This window comes from Nomascus leucogenys, chromosome 17 (genome assembly GCF_006542625.1).
Source record: "Nomascus leucogenys isolate Asia chromosome 17, Asia_NLE_v1, whole genome shotgun sequence".
Classification (NCBI taxonomy): domain Eukaryota; kingdom Metazoa; phylum Chordata; class Mammalia; order Primates; family Hylobatidae; genus Nomascus; species Nomascus leucogenys.
In genome coordinates, this window is record NC_044397.1 from 89521794 (window position 1) to 89534096 (window position 12303).

General features: G+C 54.3%; 1 pseudogene; it reads left to right on the forward strand.

Annotated features, from left to right (window-relative positions):
- Nucleotides 1-1247: 1247 nt before the first annotated feature.
- On the forward strand, nt 1248-2105 carry LOC115830833 (annotated as a pseudogene).
- Nucleotides 2106-12303: the final 10198 nt, after the last annotated feature.

The following is a 12303-nucleotide window of genomic DNA, read 5'->3' on the forward strand; positions in this document are numbered from 1 at the left end:
CCAGTGACCTGCCAGCAAGTGGAAACGGCCCCGCCGCCCACAGCCCTTCCCTCAGCGCTGTCGGCTGTGGTCACAACCCCCCTGCAGATCTTGAGCCATCCTTTCTCTGGGCCTGTCCCCAAAGCCAACAACATGTGGAAAACACGCCCAGGCCCCGTCTCCAAATTCTTGGGCACTGGAGCGGAGAGCCCCGGACAGGCTGGCCCAGCAGCCGTCCCCATCCGGCAGGTCACTCGCAGCCCCTGGGGCTGGGGCTGGGGCAGAGTGGGACAGGACCCCCCTCAGCACCTGGCTGGTGGCAGCGACAAGGGAAAGAATTGCGATCCCTTCCCGCCACCTGTCAGGCTGGTGATTTAGGTGGCCCTGGAATGCTGGCACCACCCCAGGCCCCTTCTCCAGAACTGGCTCGTGCTCCCTGGCAGCTGGAGAGGAAGCCTGCAAGCTCCCACATGCTGTGGTGGGCTGCAAATTAGGGCGCTCCAGGCTCCACCCAGGGGAGCAGAGCTGTGCACAGCCCCGGCTGGGATGGATCTGGGCCCTGCTGGCGGGCCGGGGACAGCAGGAGCCGGCAGGGCTGGCTGTGGCCCTCCTGCCCCCTCCTCACCTTTTCTCAAGCCCACCCATGGGGCCTAGATGTGAAAAGCCAAACTTCACTTTCAGCCTCATATCCTTCTCTGTCCGCCCCCCAGTAGGAACTCAGCCTGGAACTCCCAGTCCCAAGCAATCCTCCCACCTCAGCCTCCCGAGTAGCCAGGACTGTGGCCACTGCCACTATGCCTGGTTAATTTAAAAAAAATTTTTTGTAGGCTGGGGCTGGTGGTTTGAGCCTGTAATCCCAGCACTTTGGGAGGTTGAGGTGGGAGGATTGCTTGAGGCCAGGAGCTTGGAACCAGCCTGGGCAACGCAGTGAGACCCTGTCTCTACCAAAAAATTCGTCTTTTTGAGACATAGTCTTGCTCTGTCTCTCAAGCTGGAGGGCAGTGGCAGGATCATGGCTCACTGGAACCTTGACCTCTCTGGCTCATGCGACCCTCTCATCTCAGCCTCCTTGGTAGCTGGGACTGCAGGCGTGCACCACCACACCCCGCTAATTGTTTTTATTTTTATTTTTTGTAGAGACAGGATCTCACTGTGTTGTACAGGCTGGTCTCAAACTCCTGGACTCCAGCAGTCCTCCCACCCCAGCCTCCCAGAGTGCTGGGATTATAGGCATGAGCCACTGTGCACAGAGATTCTGGTCCCTTCTTCCAGCGCCTGCCTTGAACGTCCTCTCTGGAAAGAGCACAGATGTCCACGCGTGTTCCAGCGCAAGGGGGGCATGCAACAGCTCAGGGTCATGTCCACTTCCGGAGCTGGGTGCCCGGGCCTCGGGCTCCCTGAGAAAGGGCGGACACACCCACCCCGCACCTGGAGGGGCAGGGGCCCTGACACCTGTCCAAGCCCTAACAGAGTCATCGTTAAAGGCCCTGTTCAAATCCCGGAACTTGATTCTTTCCTTGTTCTGTCCTCAGAGGACAGCAGCACCCAGGCCTCAGCTTTGCCACCTGGTAAATGGGAATAAGGGCCTCTCAGAGATGCCCCACAAAGAAAAGATTCCAGCTCCCTGCAGGCATCCCATCCACTCAAAGGCACCGGCTTCCTCTGTCTCTACTGCGGCCGGCAGGGGGCAGTGCCCACCACAGCACGGCCTGCCGGGCAGCGTGGACCCGGGTGGTCATCCCCAGGCCCCCAGTCCCGCAGTGACCACAGGCATCAGATTCCATCCCTTCCTCTGCACTCCAGGCCTTGTCTGTCCCTCATCCCCCTTCCTTCCCATGTGTCCTGCCCGCAGCAGCCAGGAAGTGACAGTTTCTAGGAATGGGCGGTACAGCCCCAAACCTCCAGCCAAGGACACCAAAGGCTGGACAGGAGAAAAGACTAGTCCACGTCCCCACGACGGTCACCCTCAGCCCTGCACCACGGCCACTTCCGGGACCGGTTCCATGCAGGCCTCCGCCCCCTGCAAGCCCTTCCCCAGCCCTCCAGGCCCGTGTGCGGCCCAAACCCTGTACCAGATCTCTCAGCCCTGTTCCGCAGATGCACACACTAAGGCCCGCCCGGGGTAGTGGAGCTGGAAATTTAAAGGCAGCAAGCCCCTTCGCACCTCCCAGCCCCAGGTGCCCCTTGTGTTCAAGGGAGCCGACGGCTCAGACCAGGGCTGTGCTCGCCGCCCACCCAGCCCATTCTGGGCCAGCAGCCAGGGTTGGTGCAGGCCTGCCAGGCGACCCCACCCTGCCTGCAGGACAGGCCCCCCAGAATGGAACAGGAGGGGGTGGTCTCTTGCTGGGCTCCAGGGAACCCCAAAGCCCAGGCCCCCTGGCCCATAAACATTTACTAGGTTGTGGAGGGCTGACATCAGTCCCACCCCACACACCCCACAGGGGCGTCTGGAACATCGGTCCCAGCAGGCTGCCTGGGGGGCTGTGGGGGACCCTTCCTGAGTTTACCCTGGACTTCATGGAATCCTTCCCAGCCCCAGGCAGTCAGGGCTGGAACTGAGGAGGGGCAGAACCTCCTTGGGGAGCTAGGAGGGCTTCCTAGAGGAAGAGGCGGTGCAGCAGAGAGGGCCCAAGGTTGAAGAGGCTTTGTGTACCTAGCGGGAGGGTGGTCCAGGCAGAGCACACAACGACAGCAAAGGCCTGTTGCGAGGGAGAGCAGTGAGCGATCAGGGGCCTCCTGGCCCAGGAGAGGTGCCTGGGGGCTGCAGGGCACGCACTTGCATCCCAAGATTCCATCCCTGGAGACACATCCCCAGCAGAGACAAGGCTCCAAGGACACTGGCCTGGCCCTGCGCCTTGGCTCATGCCTGTAATCCCAGTACTTTGGGAGGCTGAGGCTGGGGTATCACTTGAGGTCAGGAGTTTCAGACCACCCTGGCCAACACAGTGAAGCCCTGTCTCTACTGTACAAAAATAAGCCAGGTGTGGCAGCAGGCACCTGTAATCCCAGCTATTTGGGAGGCTGAGGCACGAGAATCCCTTGAACCCGGGAGGTGGAGGTTGCAGTGAGCCGAGATCACGCCACTGTACTCCAGCCTGGGAGACAATGAGTGAGACTTCGTATCAAAACTAAATAAATAAATAACGCTGGCCTGGGCTGGCGCTGACCCGGGCCCCGCCACCGGGGGTCTCTAAGCTCTTGGGTGAGCCAAGAAAACATTCACAAGACAAAAAAAAGGCGGGGGGGAATATAAAGCTTTTCCCACCTGCCAGGCAGGTGCAGTTGATATTATTATTTTTGGCTCATTTTAGTCTGCACAGCCCTGCGTGAGCTGTGTTAGGCATTAGTCCTATTTTACAGATGAGGAAACTGAGGCCCAGGAGGTGACTTCCCAGGGCCTGGCAGTAGCTAAAAGAAGTGTTACTTCTTCTCCTAAGAATAGCTATTGTTTGGAAAATGGCAATTTGTTCCTTTAAGACTTTCTCAGTGGTCTTGGAGATTGAAGCGAAAACACCCCACTGAGGGCCGGGTGCGGTGGCTCACGCCTGTAATCCCAGCACTTTGGGAGGCCAAGGCGGGCGGATCACAAGGTCAGGAGATTGAGACCATCCTGGCTAACATGGTGAAACCCCGTCTCTACTAAAAATACAAAAACTTAGCCTGGCATGGTGGCGGGCGCCTGTAGTCCCAGCTACTCGGGAGGCTGAGGCAGGAGAATGGCGTGAACCCGGGAGGCGGAGCTTGCAGTGAGCCGAGATCGCGCCACTGCACTCCAGCCTGGGCGACAGAGCGAGACTCTCTCAAAAAAAAAAGAAAATACCTCACTGAGAAAAGGAAGGTGTTTTCGCTGCCAGCTTGAGCACAACTGTACTCCTTTAAACTTGTGTTGAATGTGGGCTGTGGGCTCCTATAAATGTGTTTGACATGATTGGGGTGGGACATAGCTGAGAAGACCCCACAGGGCTGATATGTGCCCCTCCTGGGGCTGAAGAGCTGCTCCTGCCCTCCCCGCATCTCGAGCCCCTTTGCCTTCAGAATCTGTCCCAGATCTGCCTCTGGTCTGATTCCATCATCACGACAAGCATAGTCCCCTCTGCCCTGGTCACCCGGCTACCCCCTGAGCCAGAAGGCACTTGTGAGTCCCTAAGTCAGGTCCCACCCCTCCCCTGCCCACAGCCCTCCATGGCTCCCACCCCACTTGGGGGAAAAGCCCAAATCCTCTCTACAGCCCACTATGCCCTGTGTGTCCAGACCCGTCCCCTCCCTCCCCTCCCTCTCCTCCCCTCTTCACTGCTCCAGCCCCACTAGCCTCCTCACTCTTGTTCCAACATCCCCGGCAGAGTCCAGCCCTAGGGCCTTTGCATAGGCTATGCCCTCTGCCTGCAATGCCTGTCCCCTAGACATCCCCAAGCTCACCCCTCACCTCCTTCAATTCTCAGTTCACAAGCCACCTCCTCATCCCCCACCCCCAGGCCACCAGCACTCGACACTCATTTGCCTTCTAGTTTTGCCCGTAGCCCATGCCAGTTTCTAAATCCCACGTCACCATCGCGTGTGTTATTTATGTGTACCTCCTTGAGAGCTGGGACATATCCTGGCTGTTATATCCTCTGCCTCCACCCCGGCACCCAGCCGAGGAACGCAGCAGGGCTCCAGAACTATGCGTGGAATGAATGAATGGATAAACAAATGAATGAATCTCCAGGTCTGCAAAGGGTGGGAGGTCCAGAGGTGGGGCCTGAGAACCACTTAGGGGTGGCTCTGCACCCTGCCTGGCCCTGCTTTACTGCCTGGGTGGTGTAGGCTCTCGGAGGGGGATCAGGGTCCTTCTCACTCTCCCCCCATGAGATGATGGCTGCAGTGGAGTGTGGGAAGGCACGGGAAGAGAAGCCCTCCAGGCCTGGGGGCAAGACTCAGAATTCATTCAACAAACAGTCATGTGCAGTATAACAGCATTTCGGTCACTGACGGACCGCATATGTGAAGGGGTCCCATGAGACTTTTTTGTTTTTTTTTCTGAGGCAGAGTCTCTGTCGCCCAGGGGTTCAAGCAATTCTCCTGCATCAGCCTCCCGAGTATCTGGGATTACAGGTGTGCACCACCACACTCAGCTAATTTTTTGTTTTTTGTTTTTGTTTCTTTTCTTTTTATTTTTTATTTTTTTGTTTGTTTGTTTGTTTGTGTGTTTTTTTGAGACAGAGTCTTGCTCTCTTGCTTTGTCGCCCAGGCTGGAGTGCAGCGGCGCGATCTCGGCTCACTGCAAGCTCCACCTCCCAGGTTCACGCCATTCTCCTGCCTCAGCCTCCTAAGTAGCTGGGACTACAGGCGCCTACCGCCACACCCAGCCAATTTTTTTGTATTTTTAGTAGAGACGGGGTTTCACCGTGTTAGCCAGGATGGTCTCAATCTCCTGACCTTGTGATCCACCCGCCTCGGCCTCCCAAAGTGCTGGGATTACAAGCGTGAGCCACCGCGCCCGGCTCCCATAAGATTTTATACCATATTTTTATGGTACCTTTTCTGTTTGTGGATGTTTAGAGAGAAATACTTGTCATCATGTTACAGTTGCCCGCAGTATTCTGTACAGTCACATGCTCTGCTGGGAGCAGTAGACGGTACCATGAAGCCTGGTGTGCAGTACGTTTTACCATCTAGGCGTGTGTACGCTAGGATGTGTGTGCATGACAAAATCATCTAATGACGAATTTCTCAGAACATATACCCATCATGAAGCAACTACTGTGTGTGTGTGTGTGTGTGTGTGTGTGTGTGTGTGTGTGTGTATATATATATATATATATTTTTTTTTTTTTTTTTCTAAGAAAGGGTCTTGGCCAGGCGTGGTGGCTCATGCCTGTAATCCCAGCACTTTGGGAGGCCGAGGCAGGCAGATCACGAGGTCAGGAGATCGAGACCATCCTGGCTAGCACGGAGAAACCCTGTCTCTACTAAAAAATACAAAAAAAAATTTAGCCGGGCGTGGTGGCGGGCGCCTGTAGTTCCAGCTGCTCGGGAGGCTGAGGCGAGAGAATGGCGTGAACCCGGGAGGCGGAGCTTGCAGCAAGCCGAGATCGTGCCACTGCACTCCAGCCTGGGCCACAGAGTGAGACTACGTCTCAAAAAAAAAAAAAAAAAAGAAAGAAAGAAAAAGAAAGACAGGGTCTTAGCCAGTCGCAGTGGCTCTCGCCTGTAATCTCAGCACTTTGGGAGGCCGAGGTCGGCAGATCACTTGAGGCCAGGAGTTTGAGACCAGCCTAGCCAACATGGCAAAACCCCATCTCTACTAAAAATGCAAAAATTAGCCAGGCATGGTGGCAGGTGCCTGTAATCCCAGCTACTTGGGAGGCTGAGGCATGAGAATTGCTTGAACCTGAGAGGCGGAGGTTGCAGTAAGCCGAGATTGCGTCACTGCACTCCAGCCTGAGGGATAGAGCAAGACTCCGTCTCCAAAAAAAATGAACAAAATAAATAAATAAATAAATGAAAATCAGCTAGGCATCGTGGTGTGAGCCTGTAATGCCAGCTACTCAGGAGACTAAGGCAGGAGAATCACTTGTACCCAGGAGGTGGAGGTTGCAGTGAGCTGAGATCGAGCCACTGCACTCCAGCCTGAGTGACAAGAGCAAAACTCCATCCCCAAAAATAAGAAGAAGACAGGGTCTTGCCCTGTTGCCCAGATTAGAGTGCAGTGGTGAGATCATAGCTTACTGCAACCTCAAACTCCTGGGCTCAAACAATTCTCCTGCCTCAGCATCTAAGAAGCTGGGACTACAGGCATGCACCAGCACACCTGGATAATTTCTAAATTTTTTGTAGAGATGGAGTCTCACTGTGTTGTCCAGGCTGGTCTTGAACTCCTGGCCTCAAGTGACCCTCCTGCTTCAGCCTCCCAAAGTGCTGGGATTACAGGCGGGAGTCACCATGGCCAGCTGCGGATCTTGCTTCCACCACAGACAGGCACTTCTGGGCCAAACATTTCCCTTGTCCTGACAAAGACCCCTGGGACCAACACTGGCCCACTAGGGTACCCCCAAAAGAGCCAAAAAGGGGGCTAGAGCCAGGCACGGTGGTACACACCTGTAGTCCCAGCTACTCGGGAGGCTAAGGTAGGAGAATGTCTTGAGCCCAGGAGTTCGAGGCTGCAGTAAGCTATGGTCCTGCCACTGCACTCCAGCCTGGGTGACAGAGGGAGACCCTGTCTCTAAAAAAAGAGGGGCCCAGAGCCCTGAATGCCTTGGGGGTGCCACATCCCTGTGCCCACAGGGTCCCCAGCAGAGCACAGAGGGAGGAAGAGGGAGTAGACAGGGGTAGAGATCTTAGGAAAGAGGACGTGATGCTCTCCTGGCTGTGTTCTGGTGGGAGGCCCCAGCCTTAAAGCCTAAAGCCAGGTTAGTCATTACTTCAGGGCTCCAGAAGTCGGGGCGGGACTTGCCCCCCCTTATCCTATCTGGCTTGGCGTCCAAGGCTAGAACCCAATGGAGCCATAGTTCCCTGGTCCCACATCATCTCGGGCATCCCCTGCGTCCACAAGGGCCATGCAGCCAGCGAGCCATTTGGCCTATGGGGAAACTGAGGCATAGGGCAGCTCGGGCCTCCCTCCCTGCGTATCTCTTTTCTAGCCACCCTCCCTCCACTTGCTGTGGTCCTCCTCAGAGCGTGGGCGCTCAGAGGGGCCTGGTTTGGCCCCCAGCCCCACCATTGGCGCACACAGGTCCTTCCTCTGAGCCAGCCAAGCCCCCCCTCAGGCTTCCTGGAAAGCTGGGTGGTCGGGCCGAGCTGCAAGGGGCTCCGGCAGGCCTGGCCCTGTCCCTGGCCCCAGCCCAGCCCACATCTCACCTTCCAGGGGTCCCCACTGGGCTCTGAACCCTCGCTGAACCAGAGTAGGAAAGGTGTGAGCCAGGACAAGAGCAGGGCTCTGGGTGGCCTCGTGGGGGGGCCTGGTGGGGGATTCAGCCCAAACTGGGGGGCAGCAGGCAGGGCGATGGCCTGGCCTGAAACCTAGAGCCACCACCCCCACCACCCCAGCCTTTTCAAACCCATCCAAAGTCTTCTATTTTGTCCATTTTTTTTCTCAGCACTCTTTGTTTTTTTTTTTTTTTTTTTGAGAGGGAGTCTTTCTCTGTCACCCAGGCTGGAGTGCAGTGGTGCCATCTCGGCTCACTGCAAGTTTTGCCTCCCGGGTTCACACCATTCTCCTGCCTCAGCCTCCCGAGTAGGCGGGACTACAGGCGCATGCACCAAGCCCGGCCAATTTTTTTGTATTTCTAGTAGAGACGGGGTTTCACTGTGTTAGCCAAGATGGTCTCGATCTCCTGACCTCGTGATCCATCCGCCTTGGCCTCCCAAAGTGCTGGGATTACAGGCGTGAGCCACCGCGCCTGGCCTTTCTCAGCATGCTTTCTAAAATGCATTTTACAGTTTATCCTCCTTCTTTTAGAGGTAAAACAGACTCATGCCATAGAATTCAAAAGATTCCAGAGGGTGTTTAGAATAAATACCAGCCACTCCCCAAGCCCCACGCCATCCCCAGAGGCCATTAGTCGGTTTCTTGTTTCTCCTTCCAGCCATGTTCCACGCTGAAACAAGCACGTCTGTATATTTTCTTTTCCCCGTGGAAACAACATCACACTCTCCGTGCTTTCTTGCAGCTCAGCGTAGTTGACTTCTAACAATGCACCTCAGATCTTTTCTTTGAGTGCAGAACTTTCCCCTCTTTTGTAATGACAGTGTAATATTCCATCTTGAGGCTGGACCATTGTTCTGGTGAAAGCACATGTCCTGGCCTCCAGTCTTCTGCTACTATACACCGGGCAGCAATGAAGAAATTTTTCTTTTCTTTTTTTTTTTTTTTTTTTTTGAGACTGAGTCTCGCTCTGTCACCCAGGCTGGAGTGCAGTGACACGATCTCAGCTCACTGCAAGCTCCACCTCCCGTGTTCACACCATCCTCCTGCCCCAGCTTCCCGAGTAGCTGGGACTACAGGCGCCCGCCACCATGCCCAGCTAATTTTTTGTATTTTTAGTAGAGATGGGGTTTCACCGTGTTAGCCAGGATGGTCTCAATCTCCTGACCTCGTGATCTGCCCGCCTCAGCCTCCCAAAGTGCTGGGATTACAGGCGTGAGCCACCGGGCTTGGCCAAGAAATTGTAATAAATGTCATTTTTGGCTGGGTGTGGTGGCTCACACCTTTAATCCCAGCACTTTGGGAGGCCGAGGTGGGCAGATCACCTGAGCTCAGGAGTTTGAGACCAACCTGGCCAATGTGGTGAAACCCCATCTCTACTAAAAATACAAAAAATTAGCTGGGCATGGTGGCGCATGCCTGTAATCCCAGCTACTTGGGAGGCTGAAACAGGAGAATCACTTGAACCTGGGAGGTGGAGGTTGCAGTGAGCCGAGATCAGGCCATTGCACTCCAGCCTGGGTGACAGAGCAAAACTCCATCTAAAAAAAAAAAAAAAGTTCATAGTTGACATGAGGGTTCACTCTTGGTGTTGTATGCATATATTCTGTGGGTTTGGATGAATGTGTAATGACATATGTCTACCATTACAGTATCATCAGAGTAGTTTCACTACCCTAAAAATCCACTGTGTTCTGCCTGTTCATCCCTTCCTCCCCAAGCCCCTGACAGCCACTGACCTTTTTACTGTCTTCATAGTTTTCCTCCTTCTGGAATATTCTGTAGCTACAATCATACAGTGTGTCACCTTTTCAAATGGGCTTCTTTCACTCAGTAATATGCATTGAAGGGCTGGGCGTGTTGGCTCACGCCTGTAATCCCAGCACCTTGGGAGGCTGAGGCAGGCCTGAAGTCAGGAGTTCGAGACCACCCTGGCCAAGATGACAAAACCCCGTCTCTACTAAATATACAAAAGTTAGCCAGGTGTAGTGGCCAGTGCCTGTTATCTCAGCTACTTGGGAGGTTGAGGCAGGAGAATTGCTTGAACCCGGGGAGTTGGGGAGAGGTTGCAGTGAGCCAAGATCGTGCCACTGCACTCCAGCCTGGGCAACAAGAGCGAAACTCCGTCTAAAAAAAAAAAAAAAATGCATTTAAGGTTCCTCTATGTCTTTTCATGGCTTGACAGCTCATTTCTTTTTAGCACTGAATAATATACATATATATATTTTTAGACAGAGTCTTGCTCTTTCACCCAGGCTGGGGTGCAGTGGCGCGATCTCGGCTCACTGCAGCCTCTGCCTCATGGGTTCAAGCGATTCTCCTGCCTCCTGAGTAGCTGGGACTACAGGTTCATGCCACCACGCCCAGCTAATTTTTGTATTTTTAGTACAGACAGGGTTTCGCCATGTTGGCCAGGCTGGTCTTGAACTCCTGGCCTCAGGTAATCCGCCCGCCCCTGCCTCCCAAAGTGCTAGGATTACAGCTGTGAGCCACCATGCCCGGCCTGAATAATATTTTATCGTCTGAACACACCACAGTGTTCTTACCCATTCTCCTGCTGAAGGACATCTTGGCTGCTTCCCAGTCTTGGCAACTGTGAATAATGCTGCTCTAAACATCTGTGTGCAGGTTTTTGTGTGGATGTTAGGTTTTCAGCTCCTTTGGGTAAATACCTAGGAGTGCCATTTCTAGGTCTCATCGTAAGAGTATGTGTAGTTTTATAAGAAACTGCCAAACTGTTCCAAAGTGGCTATACCGTTCTGCATTCTCACCGGCAATGAATGACACTTCCTGTTGCTCCCTGTCCTCGGGTTCGTGGCATTTGGGGTTGGTGTTGGCAGGGCGTTGGATTTGGCCACTCTAATAGGTGTGTAGGGGCATTTTTTGTCTTTTTTCTTTTTTGAGGCAGAGTCTCACTCTGTTGACCAGGCTGGAGTGCAATGGTGTGATCTCGGCTCACTGCAACCTCCACCTCCCGGGTTCAAGCGATTCTCCTGCCTCAGCCTCCTGAGTAGCTGGGACTACAGGTGCGTGCCATCATATCCAGTTAATTTTTGTATTTTTAGTAGAGACAAGGTTTCTCCATGTTGGCCAGGATGGTCTCGATCTCTTGACCTCGTGATCTGCCTGCCTTGGCCTCCCAAAGTGCTGGGATTACAGGTGTGAGCCACAGCACCCGGCCTTGTCTGTTTTTTTTTTTTTTTTTTTTAAGAGACAGGATCTCCCTTTGTCATCCAGGCTGGAGTGCAGTGGAGCATCATAGCTCACTGCAGCCTCCAACACCTGGGCCCAAGCGATCCTCCCACCTCAGCCACCCAAGTAACTGGGACTACAGGTGTGCACCATCACACCCTGATTTTTTTTTATTCCCGATCTTGCGCAGGCTGGTCTCCTACTCCTGGGCTCATGTTATCCACCTGTCTCAGCCTCCTAAAGTGCAGTGATTACAGGCGTGAGCCACTGCACCCGGCCAATTTGCCTAAAATTTTAAATAAACACCTGCTGCCCCTTCTCTGGTTTCCCAAGCACAGTTCCAGCAACTTCTTTTTTTTTTTTTTTTTTTTTTTTTTTTTTTTTTGAGACGGAGTCTTGCTCTGTCACCCAGGCTGGAGTGCAGTGGCGCGATCTCGGCTCACTGCAAGCTCCGCCTCCCGGGTTCACGCCATTCTCCTGCCTCAGCCTCTCCGACTAGCTGGGACTACAGGCGCCCGCCACCACGCCCGGCTAATTTTTTTGTATTTTTAGTAGAGACGGGGTTTCACTGTGGTCTCGATCTCCTGACTTCGTGATCCACCCGCCTCGGCCTCTCAAAGTGCTGGGATTACAAGCGTGAGCCACCGCGCCCGGCCAAGTTCCAGCAACTTCTGTACATGATTTATTTGCCATCTCAGTGCAATTTGGGTTACGATAGGGTTGCTGGTGTCTCATTTTTACAGACGGGGAAAACAAGGCTCAGAGAGGCATAGTTACTTACCCAGGGTCACACAGCAAATGGGGGCCAAGCCAGGGCAGCTGTGACTGACACTGGAGTACGTCTGTCCACTGTGAGCTGGACCTTGCCCAAGACAGACCGAGTCCCCACTCCCAAGGCTCGCAGCCCAGTGTGGGAGACAACATGTAACTGGGCAGTTACAACTTGGGCCAAGCAGGGTATGATGAAGTCACACTGGCAGGTGGGGACCCATGGGGACCCAGAGGAGGTAACTGACCCAGCCAGGGTGAGGAGGCTTCCAGGGGAAGGGGGGCTTGCCAGGAAAGGAAAAGAGTTGCCCAGGAGAGAGGAACAGCACGTGTGATGGCTCAGCGGAGAGACAAAAAGGAGAGTGGCTAAGAGCACGGAAGAGTCCGAGGTTCTAGATCCTTCTCTGGGCGTCAGTTTCCACTCCTTAGCCGTGAGCCACTCTCTTGAGCAAGTCTGGCAC